The 15,138-nt window shown below is 37.2% G+C and overlaps 1 pseudogene; it reads right to left on the reverse strand.

Moving 5' to 3' along the window:
• Window positions 1–12,689, reverse strand: part of LOC123549855 (cleavage and polyadenylation specificity factor subunit 1-like) — a 151,735-nt pseudogene extending 139,046 nt beyond the window's left edge.
• Window positions 12,690–15,138: the final 2,449 nt, after the last annotated feature.

Below are 15,138 nucleotides of genomic sequence, written 5' to 3' on the forward strand. Positions count from 1 at the left end.
TCAATAAAATTAAAATCGTATTTACGTTTTATATTACTTCTTTCCCCTTTCAAACCTTCTGAAAAAAGCATTGGGTATAATGACAACATAGATGTCCAACACAAGTACAAAGTAGTTCCAGATAGTCGATATCGTTACGTCGAACTTCGGATATGTCGATGCAATTTTTACAGTCCTTGAATATCGAGGTAACGGTATTCGACTGTAGTTGAAATAAAAAACTTTCCTTTATTTGCTTTATTCGGACACAGGAATGGCTATCATTATGAAATCAAATGATCAAGATTTATGCTACCATGCTGAGTAAAACTAGTAATAAGACATATTTTTAATCAAATGCCCACTGAAACAAACAGTAAAGGTCTGCTATTTTTCCACTGCAAGAACACAGAATTAAATAAAATATTCATTTCTTGATGTAAGATAAAAAGTTCAATAGAAAATAAAGATTTAGAGTTTTTTAAATTTCAGACTTCAAACGTCGATGACTACAGCCCAGAAATCCAGGAAGAATTAATCCAGTGTAGTTACCTAAGTTGTAACAGTTTGTTTTCAATCAATGTAAAATCAGAATGCATAAAATGAACACCAGAAATAAGACTTGCAGTACTTATAGGTTTGTCTTTGTCAGTAGATACTGATGCCTTCTTTGTGTAATTCAGGAGTAGAGAATTGCCAATTCGTGAACCAAGAAATAAATACCCATCTTCACACAAACACATCTACAAGTGACAGTTATGTATTGTGACTGACAATTAGACAAAATTTATTGAAGAAAATTACAACAAATGAAAATTAAAATACTTAAAAGTCCAACAGTGCTTTATTTTATGTTAAAAAGAGAGTAAGAGCTGTCTGTTGACAGGGCGCTCAACTATTCGAGCAATGACAGAAGTATAGGGTCAAAATATTACCACAGATTTTCAGACAAAATAAAAAAGAATAGATAAGACAAACAATGTACCTGCACTTGTGGATTTGAATAAGTCTTGCACTATATGGCAATGTGTGATCATATAATGGTAAGCAAGTGTTCAAAGTGTCAAGGCCATATATCAAACCGTTAATAGACAAAATATTGAAAGATATGCGAAACTTAATTAATTTCTATGTCAAACAAGAGCTCGTCGAACACGAAACGCCCCCCTTGATGCATTCAGTAATTGCACAAGGAACAGAAATTTGCTCACTGTAAACAAAAGTTCTACTGTTCTTGTTCAATGTGACCTTGACTTTTGACCAACTGACCTCAAAATCAACAGGGGTTATCAGCTGGTCATGATCAACCTCCCTATTAAGTTTCGTGATCCTAGGCCCAAGCGTTCTTAAGGTATCGTCCGAAAAGGGTTTAACTGTTCCAGGTCAATGAGACCTTGACCTCTGGCCTACTGACCTCAAAATCTATAGGGGTCATCTACTGGTCATGACCAATCTCCCTATCAAGTTTCATGATCCTAGGCCCAAGCGTTCTCAAGAAATTGTCTGCACTCAAGAAATTGTCTGCAAACAGTTTAAATGTTCCCAGTCACTGTAACCTTGACCTTTGACCTACTGACCTCAAAATCAATAAGGGTCATCTGCTGGTCATGATGAACCTCTGTATCATCTTTCATGACCCTTGACCCAAGCGTTCTCAAGTTATCCTTCAGAAACTGTTTAACTGTTCCTGGTCAATGTAACCTTGAACTTTGACCTAATGACCTCAAATAAATATGGGTCTTCTGCTGGTCATGACCAATCTCCCAATTAATTTTCCTGATCCTAGGCTAAAGCTTTTTGAGTTATCGCCCGGAAACCGTTTTACTGTTCCTGGTCACCTTGACCTTGACCTTTGACCTACTGATCTCAAAATCAATAGGGTCATCTGTTGGTGATGATCAACCTCCCTATCAACTTTCACGATCCTAGGCCCAAGCAATCTTTAGTTATCATCTGGAAATCGTTTAACTGTTCCGGGTCACTGTGACCTTGATCTTTGACATACTGACCTCAAAGTCAATAGGGGTCACCTCCTGGTCATGAACAATCTCCCTATTAACTTTCATGATCCTAGGCCCAAACGTTCTTGAGTTATCATCCGGAAACCAGTTAACTGTTCAGGGTCGCTGTGACCTTGACCTTTGACATTCAGATCTCAAAATCAATAGGGGTCATCTGCTGGTGATGACCAACCTTCCTATTAACTTTCATGATCCTAGGCCCAAGCGTTCTTGAGTTATCATCCGGAAACGGATTGGTCTACATTCCGACTGACAGACCGACTGACATCTGCAAAACAATATACCCCTCCTTCTTCGAAGGGGGCCATAAAAAGTGCCATAACTGAGCTAAAGTCCTTGTCTAGGTAGGTAGACTATGATGGTAAACATTGTCAAAAATTCAAAGCCGTATGACAAAAAATACAGACTAGTATGAAAAACTTAACTGATTTCAATGTCCAAAAAGGGCCATAAGCCAATATAGTTGACAGAGTTATGGTACTCTTGCCTGCAGATGGAAATCATGACGATTAACAAGTGTTAAAAGTTTCAAAGCTACATGTCAAATACTTCTGACAAAATGTTGAAAAATGTTTACTTGTATGAAAACTGAACCAACAGGGCTGCCACTTAGTTGAGAAAATAAAACTCCCTGACTTTTCCCTGACTTTTCCCTGACTAAACCATACTTTTTACTGACCAATACCACCGTATTTTTCGGCCTCCTCCTCCCCTAAAGCCGTCCTATCCACGCTTCTATATTTACTTTGTTTCAGATATAACAAACTTTTATTAAAAATACACAAATTTCAGATTTTAAAAACAAAATTGATTCAAACACATTCAAATTATGTTTATACACATTTACACCACACTTGTGTTTGCAGGGTTCCCACTCTTTTCCGTGGAAATAATTCAAGGACTTTTCCAGGACATTTTCACAAAATCCAAGGACTAATAGAGCGCCTCGTGGTTCAAAGGTAGAGTGCCCAAACCTGATCCAGACATTGTAGGTTCTTCTGCCTCGCTCACTGTCACTTGATTAAAGTAGTATTGTTTAGAGACATAATGGATAATATCTAGGTCCAAGTTATCTCCCCTTTGCTAGATTATCTTGTAATATGAACATCCTCATGTCATATACTACCAGTCTGTAAAGTTTAAAAAAAATCCTAACGAGTTAGGTTAAAAAAAATCATGGACAGACATAAATGGACAGATGGACAGACTCTAATATACCCCCGCTGAACTTCATCGGTGGAGGTATAATACATTTAAATTTAATTATACTAACAAGAGGGTCATGATGACCCTGAATCGCTCACCAGAGTAATATGAGCCTCATGTTTCAAATGGCAAACTGACGCTAAAATATTAGAAAGTAGGTCAGTTGGTAACATTCATGGTCTCTGAAAGAGTTTTAAGACTGATGTGCAAACTGTACATGTCATCCAAATATCAAGGCTATATCTTAAACAAGAGGGCCATGATGGCCCTATATCGCTCACCTGTTATCATTGCACTTGAGGACAAGAAGGTCCTCAGAAAAAATATCTAAGTCCAAAGGACAGGAAAAACAAAGGGAAGAAATTAAACCAAAAAGAAAAAAAAAATTCTTACAAGGTACAGATATGTCAAAAATACACCTAAACTTGTAGGTACTATCCATGTTGTACCACAGAAAAGTGGTCTCGGATTTTCCCTACGGCCAATAATAAAAAAGTTACTAAAAACAAGCTATTTATAGTAACGTAAAAGGGAAGTAATTAAAAACAAGAGCGCCGCCAAGCGGGGCAATATACGTCCGAAGGGTTAAATCAGAGGATGGGAGCAAAATTTAAAGAACTTGACTGTTGAAGCCCAAAGGACAGGAACAACAAAAAAGAAAATAATCCACAAAAAAAAAAATTCTAAGTCCACAAAAAAATTCTTACCAAGTAAAGTTATGTCAAAATACATCTAAAAATTGGATGTACCATCCATGTTGTACCACAGAAAAGTAGTCTCGGTTTTTCCCTACGGCCAATAATAAAAAAGTTTCAAAATAAGCTATTTATAGTAACAAAAAAGGGAAGTAATTAAAAAAAAAAAAAATATTGTAAGAGAACAAAAAGGGATCTGCCAAATAACAAGAGCTGTCTGATGACAGCGCGCTCGACTATTCGAAGAATTGATTGAAGAATGGGGTCAAAATATTTCCACAGATATTCAGACAAAAGAAATAAATAGATTAGACAAACAATGTTCCTGTATTTCTTTGATTTCGATAAGTCTTGCACTAAATGGCAATGTATGAACCAATTTCAAAGTCCAAAAAGGGCCATAATTCAGTCAAAATAGTTATGTACTCTTGCCTACAGATGGAAATCATAATGATAAACAAGTGTTCAAAGTTTAAAAGCCATATGTCAAATAGTTTTGACAAAACGTGGACTTGTATGAAAACAGAACCAATTTTGAAGTCCAGAAAGGGCCATAATTCAGCCAAAATAGATGACAGAGTTATGTACTCTTTCCTACAGATAGAGACTATTATACTTAACAAGTGATAAAAGTTTCAAAGCCATATGTCAAACACTTTACAAAAAATATGAACTGGTACGGAAAACTTAACCAAGATTTCTAAGTCAAAAGGGGCCATAATTCAGCCAAAATCCTTGATGGAGTTATGTACTCTTGCCTATAACTGGATATGGTGATGGTAAACAGGTGTTTAAAGTTTCAAAGCTTTATCTCAAAAGACTTTATCAAAATATGAACTGGTACGAAATATTAACCCAGATTTCTAAGTCAAAAAGGGCCATAATTCAGCCAAAATCCTTGATGGACTTATGTGCTCTTGCCTATAACTGGACATGGTGATGGTAAACAAGTGTTGAAAGTTTCAAAGCTTTATCTCAAAAGACTTTGTCAAAATATGAACTGGTACGAAAAACTTAACCAAGATTTCTAAGTCGAAAGGGGCCATAATTCAGCCAAAATCCTTGATGGAGTTATGTACTCTTGCCTATAACTGGCCATGGTGATGGTAAACAAGTGTTGAAAGTTTCAAAGCTTTATCTCAAAAGACTTTGTCAAAATGTGGACTGGTACGAAAAACTTAACCAAGGTGTGACGCCGACGCCGACACCGACGCCGACGCCGACGCCGTGGTGAGTAGGATAGCTCTACTTATTCTTCGAATAGTCGAGCTAAAAACAAGAGCACTGCAAAGCAGAGCAATATACACAAAGCAAAGTCATATATGACCTTTGACCCCTAAGTGTGACCTTGACCTTGAAGCGAGTCATCCCAAACATGCGCTCTGCACGTCGCCTCAGTGTGGTGAACATTTGTGCCAAGTTTCATTGAAATCATTCAAGCAGTTCAAGAGTTACAGAGCGGACACGAAACACACTCATGTGACCTTTCACTCCTAAGTGTGACCTTGACCTCGAAGCTAGTCATCTGAAAAAAGCGTTCTGCACGTCATCTCAGTGTGGTGAACATTGTGCCAAGTTTCTTTGAAATCCTTCAAGTAGTTCAAGAGTAACAGAGCGGACACCAAACACACTCATATGACCTTTGACCCCTAATTGTGACCTTGACCTTGAAATGACACATCCAAAACATGCGCTCTGCATGTCGTCTTGGTGTAGTGAACATTTGTGTCAAGTTTCTTTGAAATCCTTCAACGGGTTCAAGAGTTACAGAGCAGACACGAAATTGCTAACGGACAGACGGACACCGGGACCATAACATAATACGTCCCCTTGGGCATATAAAAATGATTGTAAGTTAACAAAAAAAGGATCTGCCAAATAAATCTGTTGACATAAATGAAATTTCAGATCAGTATCTTCATTAGTTACGGAGATATACCCATTTTAATTTGAAATAAAGGGAGGTAATTTGAAATAAAATCAGTCCATAGTTATCTACCCTCATTGGCTCAGTCCAACTAATGACAATAATGAAATTTCAAATAAGTCCTATAAGTACTTACTGATATAAATCCATTTTGATTACAATCAGGGGAGGTAATCAGATATAAAATAACTCTGGAACCTACGAATGGATCTGATTTGTCATGGAATCCAAGATTTATTGTTGTTGAAGATATTTTGGAAGTTTGTATCAAATAAAACCATAAATGAAGTCTCTATAGGGCTGCAAAAGCCAAAATAGCCAATTTTGGACCTTTAAGGGGCCATAACTCTGGAACCCATGAAGGAATCTGGCCAGTTCAAGAAAGGAACCAAGATCTTGTGGTGATACAAGTTTTGTGCAAGTTTGGTTAAAATCAAATCATAAATGAAGCTGCTATTGTGCAGACAAGGTCAAAATAGCTAATTTTGGCCCTTTCAGGGGCCATAACTCTGGAATCCATTATGGGATCAGGCCGGTTCAAGAAAGGAACCGAGATCTTATGGTGACACAAGTTTTGTGCAAGTTTGATTAAATTCAAATCATAGATGAAGCTGCTATAATGTGCAGACAAGGTCAAAATAACTAATTCTGGCCCTTTCAGGGGCCATCACTCTGGAACCCATAAAGGAATCTGGCCAGTTCAAGAAAGGAACCAAGATCATATGGTGATACAAGTTGTGTGCAAGTTTGGTTAAAATAAAATCATAAATGAAGCTGCTATTGTGCAGACAAGGTCAAAATAGCTAATTCTGGCCCTTTCAGGGGCCATAACTCTGGAACCCATAATGGAATCTGACCAGTTCAAGAAAGGAACCGAGATCTTATGGTGATACAAGTTGTGTGCCAGTTTAGTAAAAATCAAATTATAAATAAAGCTGCTATTGTGCAGAAAAGGTCAAAATAGCTAATTCTGGCCCTTTCAGGGGCCACAACTCTGGAACCTGTAACGGGATCTGGCCAGTTCAAGAAAGGAACCGAGATCTTATGGTGATACAAGTTGTGTGCAAGTTTGGTTAAAATAAAATCATAAATAAAACCACTATCGTGCAGACAAGAAATTGTTGACGGACGGACGCACGAGACGGACGGACTGACTACGGACGACGGATGAAGGGTGATCACAAAAGCTCACCTTGTCACTATGTGACAGGTGAGCTAAAAACAAGAAAGTAGGTCAGTAGGTCAAGGTCACAGTCAAGTGATCCCTAATCGCTTGGGTCATCAGGTAATTATAATTAAACAGTCTAGGAAATATGACCTGATAATTTTTTAAGTATTTTTTCCTATATAACTCATAATTATAACAAGTGACTCCCAGGGCAGGGCCTCTTTTCACCCCAGGGGCATAATTTGAACAAACTTGTTAGAGATCCACCAGGCAATGTCACACACCAAATATCAAATGCTTAGGCTTTGAATTTTCAGACAAGAAGATCTTTAATGTTTTTCCTATATAAGTCTATGTTAAACTTGGTACCTACAGGGCAGGGCCTCTTTACACCCCAGGGACATAATTTGAACAATTTTGGTAGAGAAACAGTAGGGAAGGCAACTTACTTAATATCAAAAGCCTAGGCCTTGCAGTTTCAGGCAAGAAGATTTTTAAATTTTTTTTTCTATACAAGTCTATGTAAAACATGAGATCCCCCGGGGCAGGGCCTCTTTTCACCCCAGGGGCATAATTTGAACAATTTTGGTTGAGGACCACATGCCAATGTTACATACAAAATATCAAAGGCCTAGGTCAAGTGGTCAAGAAGATTTTTTAAGTTTTTTCCCATGTAAGTCTATGTAAAACTTGTGACCCCAGGGGCAGGGCCTCTTTTCACCCCAGGGGCACAATTTGAACAATCTTGATAGAGGACCATAGGATGATGTCACATGCCAAATATCAAGGCTCTACATCTTCTGCATGGAATTAAATTCTTTGAACAATTTTAAAAGGGGACCACCCAAGGATCATTCCTGTGAAGTTTGGTGTAATTCTGCCCAGTTGTTTTCAAGAAGATTTTTTTAGAAAATGTTGACGACGGACATTGATCGGTCACAAAAGCTCACCATGAGCCTTTGGCTCAGGTGAGCTAAAAAGCAGGACTCAATTTTCACCAAGCGTTTAAGACTTTTCAAAGTTGTCAGTAGGTTGCTTTTTAGATTACCTTCTTGTGCTGATAAGCATCTCCTCGCCTTGTGATTCAATTTTAAGGGTGTTCTGCAATTTGTCAGATGTATTTCAGTCAGATTATAAGCATGGACAATGCAGTCATCTGGCAATACCAATTTATTGTCAATTTCAGACTTTTGAGGACTCGTACTTTACATTAGCTTTGCCAATCTCTCTTCGTTGTATGAAAGAAATCATTTTTTCAAAGTATGCCACGTTTTTCTTTCATCTTAATCACGAGATGCTTTACAAAGAAAGACAACTCCGTATAGACTAAGTAGGTGTAACACCACTAAAATCTCAACTGATGTGAAGAGTTGAAGACGCGAATTTTTCAAGAACAGGGATAGCAATGCCCGTGTTTCTCTATTTAAATATGTCTGCATTTTATGTACACTGGCAGTATTGTGAGCAAAAGAAAGAACAAAATTCCCGACCTTTTCCAGGTTTTTTTGCTCTTTCTTTAAAATTCAAGTACGTTCAAGGCCTTGAAAATGATGTGAAAAATTCAATGACTTTTCCAGTTTTCCAGGAAGCGTGGGAGCCGTGTGTTTGGAAATACTTATAAATATTGCTTGAAGACTGCCATAGCCACTGAACATTTTAAACAGCGACCCAGAATTTCGTTTTTCCCTGACTTTTGTAAATTTCATTTTTCACTGACCATTATCAGATTTCCCTGACAATTCACTGACCTTGAAAAAAAATCATTTTCCACTGACTTTTCAAGATAGGTGGCAACCCTGACCAATGTCAAATAATTCAGCCAAAATACTTAACAAGAGTTCTGTACTCTTGCCTACAGATGGAAATCATGACGATAAACAAGTGTTAAAAGTTTCAAAGCCACATGTAAAATAGTTTTGACAAAACATGGTCTTTTATGAAAACTGAACCAAGTCCAAAAAGGGCTGTAATTCAGCCAAAATCCTCAACAGAGTAATGTCTACTCTTTCGTACAGATAGAAATCATTATGATTAACAACTTTCAAAGCCACATATCAAATAGTTTTGTCAAAGCACAGAATTGTTTCCAAAAAGGGCCATAATTCAGCCAAAATAGTTAATAGAGTTATGTACTCTTGCATACAGATAGAAACTGTTATGATAAACAAGCAATAAAAGTTTCAAAGCCATATGTCAAACATTTTACACAAAATGTGAACTGGTAAGAAAAACTTAACCAAGATTTCTAAGTTAGAAGGAGCCGTAACTCAGCCAAAATCTTTGATGGAGTTATATACTCTTGCCTAAAACTGGACATGGTGATGGTAAACAAATGTTAAAAGTTTCAAAGCTTTATCTCAAAAGTCAAAATGTGGACTGGTACGAAAAACTTAACCAAGGTGTGACGCCGGCACCGTGGAGTGTTGGATAGCTCTACTTATTCTTTGAATCGTAAAGCAAAAAGCAACTGCCTACATAGGCAGTATGCATAATTACATGTTTCTTCCTCCAAATTCAACCAGCGTCACGCAACCTATGGATCAAGGTGTTATAAGGAACTTAAATGTCAATTACAGGAAACATGTGATTACAAGAAAGATTTGTGCCTTGGATAATGGGACTGATATGTGTATCAATGTCTTGGATGCATTACACATGTTACACCAAGGCTGGGGGGGTGTGTGACCCAGGCAACTATCGCAAACTGTTATCGGCATGCAGGCTTCAAAACTGGTGAGGAACAGGATCCCGTACCCGTGCCGTTACTGGAAACAGATTCCGAGGACACTGACGATGATATATCCTAAGCCCAGTTGTCGCGTTTGATAAGGGGTGCTACTATGGAACAGTATGTAGATCTTGATATTCAGGTACCAACATGTGAAGAAGAAAGTGACAATTCAATAATAAATGACATTATTTCTGCACGTAACGGAGAAATGAGCTAAGATGACGAGGAAACCACGGAGGCAGTACAGCAACGACCAAATTTGGAGTCTACATTTAATGCATGTGACGTTCTCTCTCAATTCCTGGAAACTTGTGACAATGCAGAAAGTGTGACTGCTGCCATTGCTAAGGTCAATAACTTTGTTACAAATGCCCATTTACACAAACAGTTTATGAAGCAGACAAGACTTCCACAATTCTTTAAGAAAGCAGACACGTGTAATTCTGACAGGTGTTAGACAATCACACTTATGTTAAGTAAAGCATCATTCTACATGTAACATGAAACACGTTTGGTTAAGTTTGATAATGAATAAATGTGTCGACTTTCAGTTTCCGGAATTCTACTTTCGTTTTTGCCCACTTTGGCGTTCATATTGAACGTTATTCTTTATCATTCGTGTATCATATTCATTTATCAGATGTGCTGTAATAATAATTATTAAATGTACTGAATACTGATGTGTGACGTTTTTATGATGAATGATGTGCATATACCAGAAATGTTACTTGACGTACATGTATGTATATATTGTGTATGTATGATTATGTTTAAGTAGAAATAAAATACAAAATGTACTTTAACTTTTGAATCGTTTTGTGTTGCGTTTTAAAATATTTATTGCAAGGTATATTATATTTTTAGTGTGCCCAATAGCAGGACATTAAAAAAGGTAACTTTTTTTTGTCATTTCCTCCTTACACGTCCATCCTCTAACTCGAATTTTGGTTATCTCGAAATAAAAAGCATGGTCCCTTGAAATTCAAGATACCGAGTTTTGACTGTTACAAGTAAGTAATAATAGATTTATTCAATGGAACAGTTGACACTGTCAGAAACTTACACAGGTTGTTAGATCACTGGCTGCAGATTTATCGAAGTTAAAACTCCTCACACTTCTTATACCATCCACCATTAACGTCAACACATATCTGTAACAAAAACATGACTTTCTAAAAAAAAACATACACTGTTAAATCATTAATATTCCTATGGGACTATTTTTGGTGGACTTCTTGGATGCCTCAATTCACTAAGTTAACCCATACCCTGCTAAATTTCTATAATGAACTTGTCCATCTTCCAATTTGGACAGTACCATTAACTGTTAAAAGGGGTGCTTACCAAAAAGATAATGGCTGAATAGCAGAAAGTGTAGATCATGATCAGACTGCACGGATGTTTATCAATCATGTCCAGCATGGTAAGGGTTAAATCTAAACAACTTTCTATATTTCTTCTCTTTTAAATTTGAAATCCAAAATTCATGCCGCCATGAAACAGACACTTTTGACAAAACCAAACAATTTGACGCTAATTAAATTAAATAATTTTACAAAACTTGAAACATGCGTTTTTTTGGTTTTGGGACATTCCAACAATGATAAAATTATATGTTGACTTCCAGCAGTAAAAGCTCTGATTTTCGTTCATCATTTCATGCAAAGATGAGCTCAGGGTAGAACCAGTCATTATCTGCAAGCCAGCCAGTTTTTTTCTCATTAAAGAATTTGACACCCAAAATGGTACCCAGACTCTAGGTTGTTAGAAGCAAGTGATTCTAATTCCTTGTCCATGAGATCTAGTTTTTGTGCCAAGCAAGTACTGTGAAATCATTAATATTTGTGGGGGACTAACTTTTGTGGATTTAGTGATTGAGTCAATCCACGAAATTTAATCCCAACGAACAAGTAAAATTCCCATTCACTTTATGTTCAAGACTTGAAATCCACAAATTCATATCCCCATGAAATTGCCGTTTTGACCAAAACCATGAAATTTCATGCCCACGAAATTAAATGATTTCATAGTAACTGTTTTAAATTTTGACTGTGAATACTCTTAATATAATTAAGCATCCAACATTCTAAGCAAACAAAACTTCTTATCTAATGCAATCCCAGATGAAAATATATACTATGACTTACAATTCACCTCCTTTCAGAGACACGAACTTATCATAGGATATAAAGCTGCCTGTGAACAGTCCAAGGTTATATGAACACTTTCCTGTACTCCTGCAGATAAAACCACAAAATACTGAGGTTCATACATTATAAACAGGACAAAAAGCTTGCAATGAGGATAAAATGCTTTTGCTTCCAAATAACAAGTGTCAGACTGTCACAAAATATGCCTGTCATCGAATTTGGTCTAATTCAAGAGTGCCTGGGGTAATTTGGCTGGTTATCGAAATTGGCTGAGATATTATGCCCACAAACATTGTCCACAAGTTTGTGAAAGATCAAATGAAAATTGTTTGACCTAGAGAGCGGACAAGGCTAATTTCGAAGTTTTTTGAGTAATTTAAGGGCCATAATCCTAGATTCCTGCGGCAACTTAGCTGGTTATCAAACTTGGCTGAGATATTATGTCCACAAACATTGTCACCAAGTTTGGTGAAGATCGGATGAAAACTGTTTGACTTAGAGTGCAGACAAGGCTAAATTTGCAGATTTTGAGTATAACTGCCTCTTGCAGTGCCTTCCCGCTTCGTAAGTTAACTGCAAACACTAGAACTCCCCCTGAAACAAACAGAAACAAATATAGTTGCAGGAACTTACTATTTCTATGAATATTAGCTGTACAGGATAGAGACTATAAAGTGAAATCTTCATTAAGTCTTAAGACACCAACAGGACGGAACATAGCTACCAGCCTTGCTTTCTTAATGATGAAGATTTCCAATTCATAGCCTGTATTCAGCAATTGTGTTTCTACTACTTCTTGCAGCTATAAACAGATCAACCTTTCAATAAATCTGTTCAAAGATACTGTACAATTTGTATGATCTTCATGTCTAAGTGTTGAAATTTTTTTAAAATAGTGTGCATAATTATGATTGGTTGAAGATGTAGGGTAAACACTTAAGGATAAGACTCTGTGTTTCAAATCTAACAAGAGCTGTCACTAATGGTGACAAATGCCCCCCGCAGCACCTTGACCTTTGACCTGGTGACCTTGACCTATGACCTGGTGACCCCAAAGTCAGTAGGGGTCATGTACTCAATAAGTACTATCAGCATGTGAAGTTTGAAGGTCCTAGGTGCAGTGGTTCGCGAGTAAAGTGCCTTCATGCAAAAAGTTAACGTTGTGACGAACGAACTAACGAACGAACGAACGGACGGACAGTTGAAAACTAATATGCCTCCCTTCGGGGGCATAAAATGTTAACTTTTTTTAAATGAATATATTTACCAAACTTATCTAAAAGTTTTTTAACGTCATTTTCCAGCTTTAAATGGAGGAATACCCTGTGTGCCTCTCGTGGCATAATTTCAGGCAAAGTGGATATACAAGGAGAACCATGAGTTTAGTCAGCAGGAATCCAATTTTCTGATGTCTGTTCGAGGTGGCTGATTCAAAATCACTAGGCCACCGAGCCGACTCTCCAAACTATTTGTTTTTTTTCCGTTAGGTTTTATGTCCTAAAGTACAATTTATCGGTAACTCATTCAGTGTTGGTTCTCCGATTTTAAATCCAAACTGCTCCTTATGTTTCCCCATAAAAAAGCTGCTCCTCCCATGATCATTTATATATGTACAAGCACCTTGGTATAGCACATCTTCCCTTCAGCATGCCAGCTGGTTGACTTCCTCACACAATGAACCCAGTAAGGCACAAGCTCATGATACATATGATTTCGTGTCAGCAACTGAAACCACTTGCCAGCCCTTTTTACTTATTACAAAACAGCTTTTACTTACCTATAGGTTTTGGAACAGGTAGACACTGCAAACAGTCAAACTGCAGACTTGACAGAGACGAGATAATAGGATGGACATTCTCAGCAATGTTCAGTGATGTGTCTGATCTCACTGCTACCCTCCTGCAACATATATAAACCTGTTAGATTTTTTTCTATTTTTTCCAACATATGATGGTGGAAGCAAACACCAAGTGCCCATTTGTACATAATCTCATCATGGGATGGCATATGGGTTGAACCACAAACCTTCCATGAACAAGCTGGATGACTTCCTCACATAAAGAATTCTACACCCCATAGCGAGGATCAAATCCATATCGGTGAGGAGCAGGTAATTCAAAGTCTGCAACCTTAACCATTCGCCCAAAAAAGTCCTAGATCTGTTTCAATGTTATGCAAAAGTTCCCATTTAGCAGTGCCATTATCTAAAGCATACCATATCAAACAAGAAATTTTAAAAATGAGAATATGTTTGAACATTTTTTATCAAATTCAAAAGAAAAGTGAAAAAAATACTTAATTACTACTCTACAGTAGTGAATATATATATATATATATTTTTTTTTACACATTTAGCATAAATCAAAATGTTGTATGGAAAGTTTATCACGTTTCATGTTTTTGGTGTTATGTGGTCATGGAACAAATTCACAACCTCCTGCGCTCGAAGTGGGTGCACCAAGGTTAAATGGAAAGCTAATTTCTAACATACTCCGCCATGTTGGATAGGGCTCATACAGTATGAATACCATTGGCTCGTAATAACCATGCAGGAACTGAAAGTCAGGAATATTTATAATCTTCTCATCAAAACTTCTCATGTCAATAATACACGAGTTCTGAATCGGGTACCTGAAATATGAAACAAGGAACGCGGCAATGCCACGAAACCAGGTTTTCAACACTTTTCATAAGAATAAAAAGGTATACTGAATCACAGTGCACCACTTTAAAGCACAACCCTAACCCTAACCCTAACCTAACCCTAACCCTAGTTTTAGTAACAATGACCTTGACCTTGATCCCAGAAACCCCAAAATCAATCCCAAGCTACAACTTTATATAAGTTTTCTATACACCAAGTTTCATCATGATAGCTCATTCCTAAGTTAAGTTATTGACCGGAAACCCTTTTTCTATTTTAAGTAACAGTGACCTTGACCTTGACCCCAGAAACCCCAAAATCAATCCCAGCCTTTGTCTTGATATAAGCTACAAACATACCAAGTTTTATTCAAATATCTTTACCGAAACAAAAGTTATTGACCGGAAACACCAGTTTGACGCCGCCGCCCGCCCATCCGCCCGCCCGACCAACGACATACCCCAATCTAATAACTCAGGTTTTCAACGAATAAAAGTCCTGAATTACAGTACTAAATGTTGAGGTACTACAATCAATAAAACAAGCTTTGATAACGAGATATCACAATAAATAAGCCCTAATGTGGTCAATCCAGATCTGATGTGCATTATTATACA

Source organism: Mercenaria mercenaria, chromosome 6 (genome assembly GCF_021730395.1).
Source record: "Mercenaria mercenaria strain notata chromosome 6, MADL_Memer_1, whole genome shotgun sequence".
Taxonomy (NCBI): domain Eukaryota; kingdom Metazoa; phylum Mollusca; class Bivalvia; order Venerida; family Veneridae; genus Mercenaria; species Mercenaria mercenaria.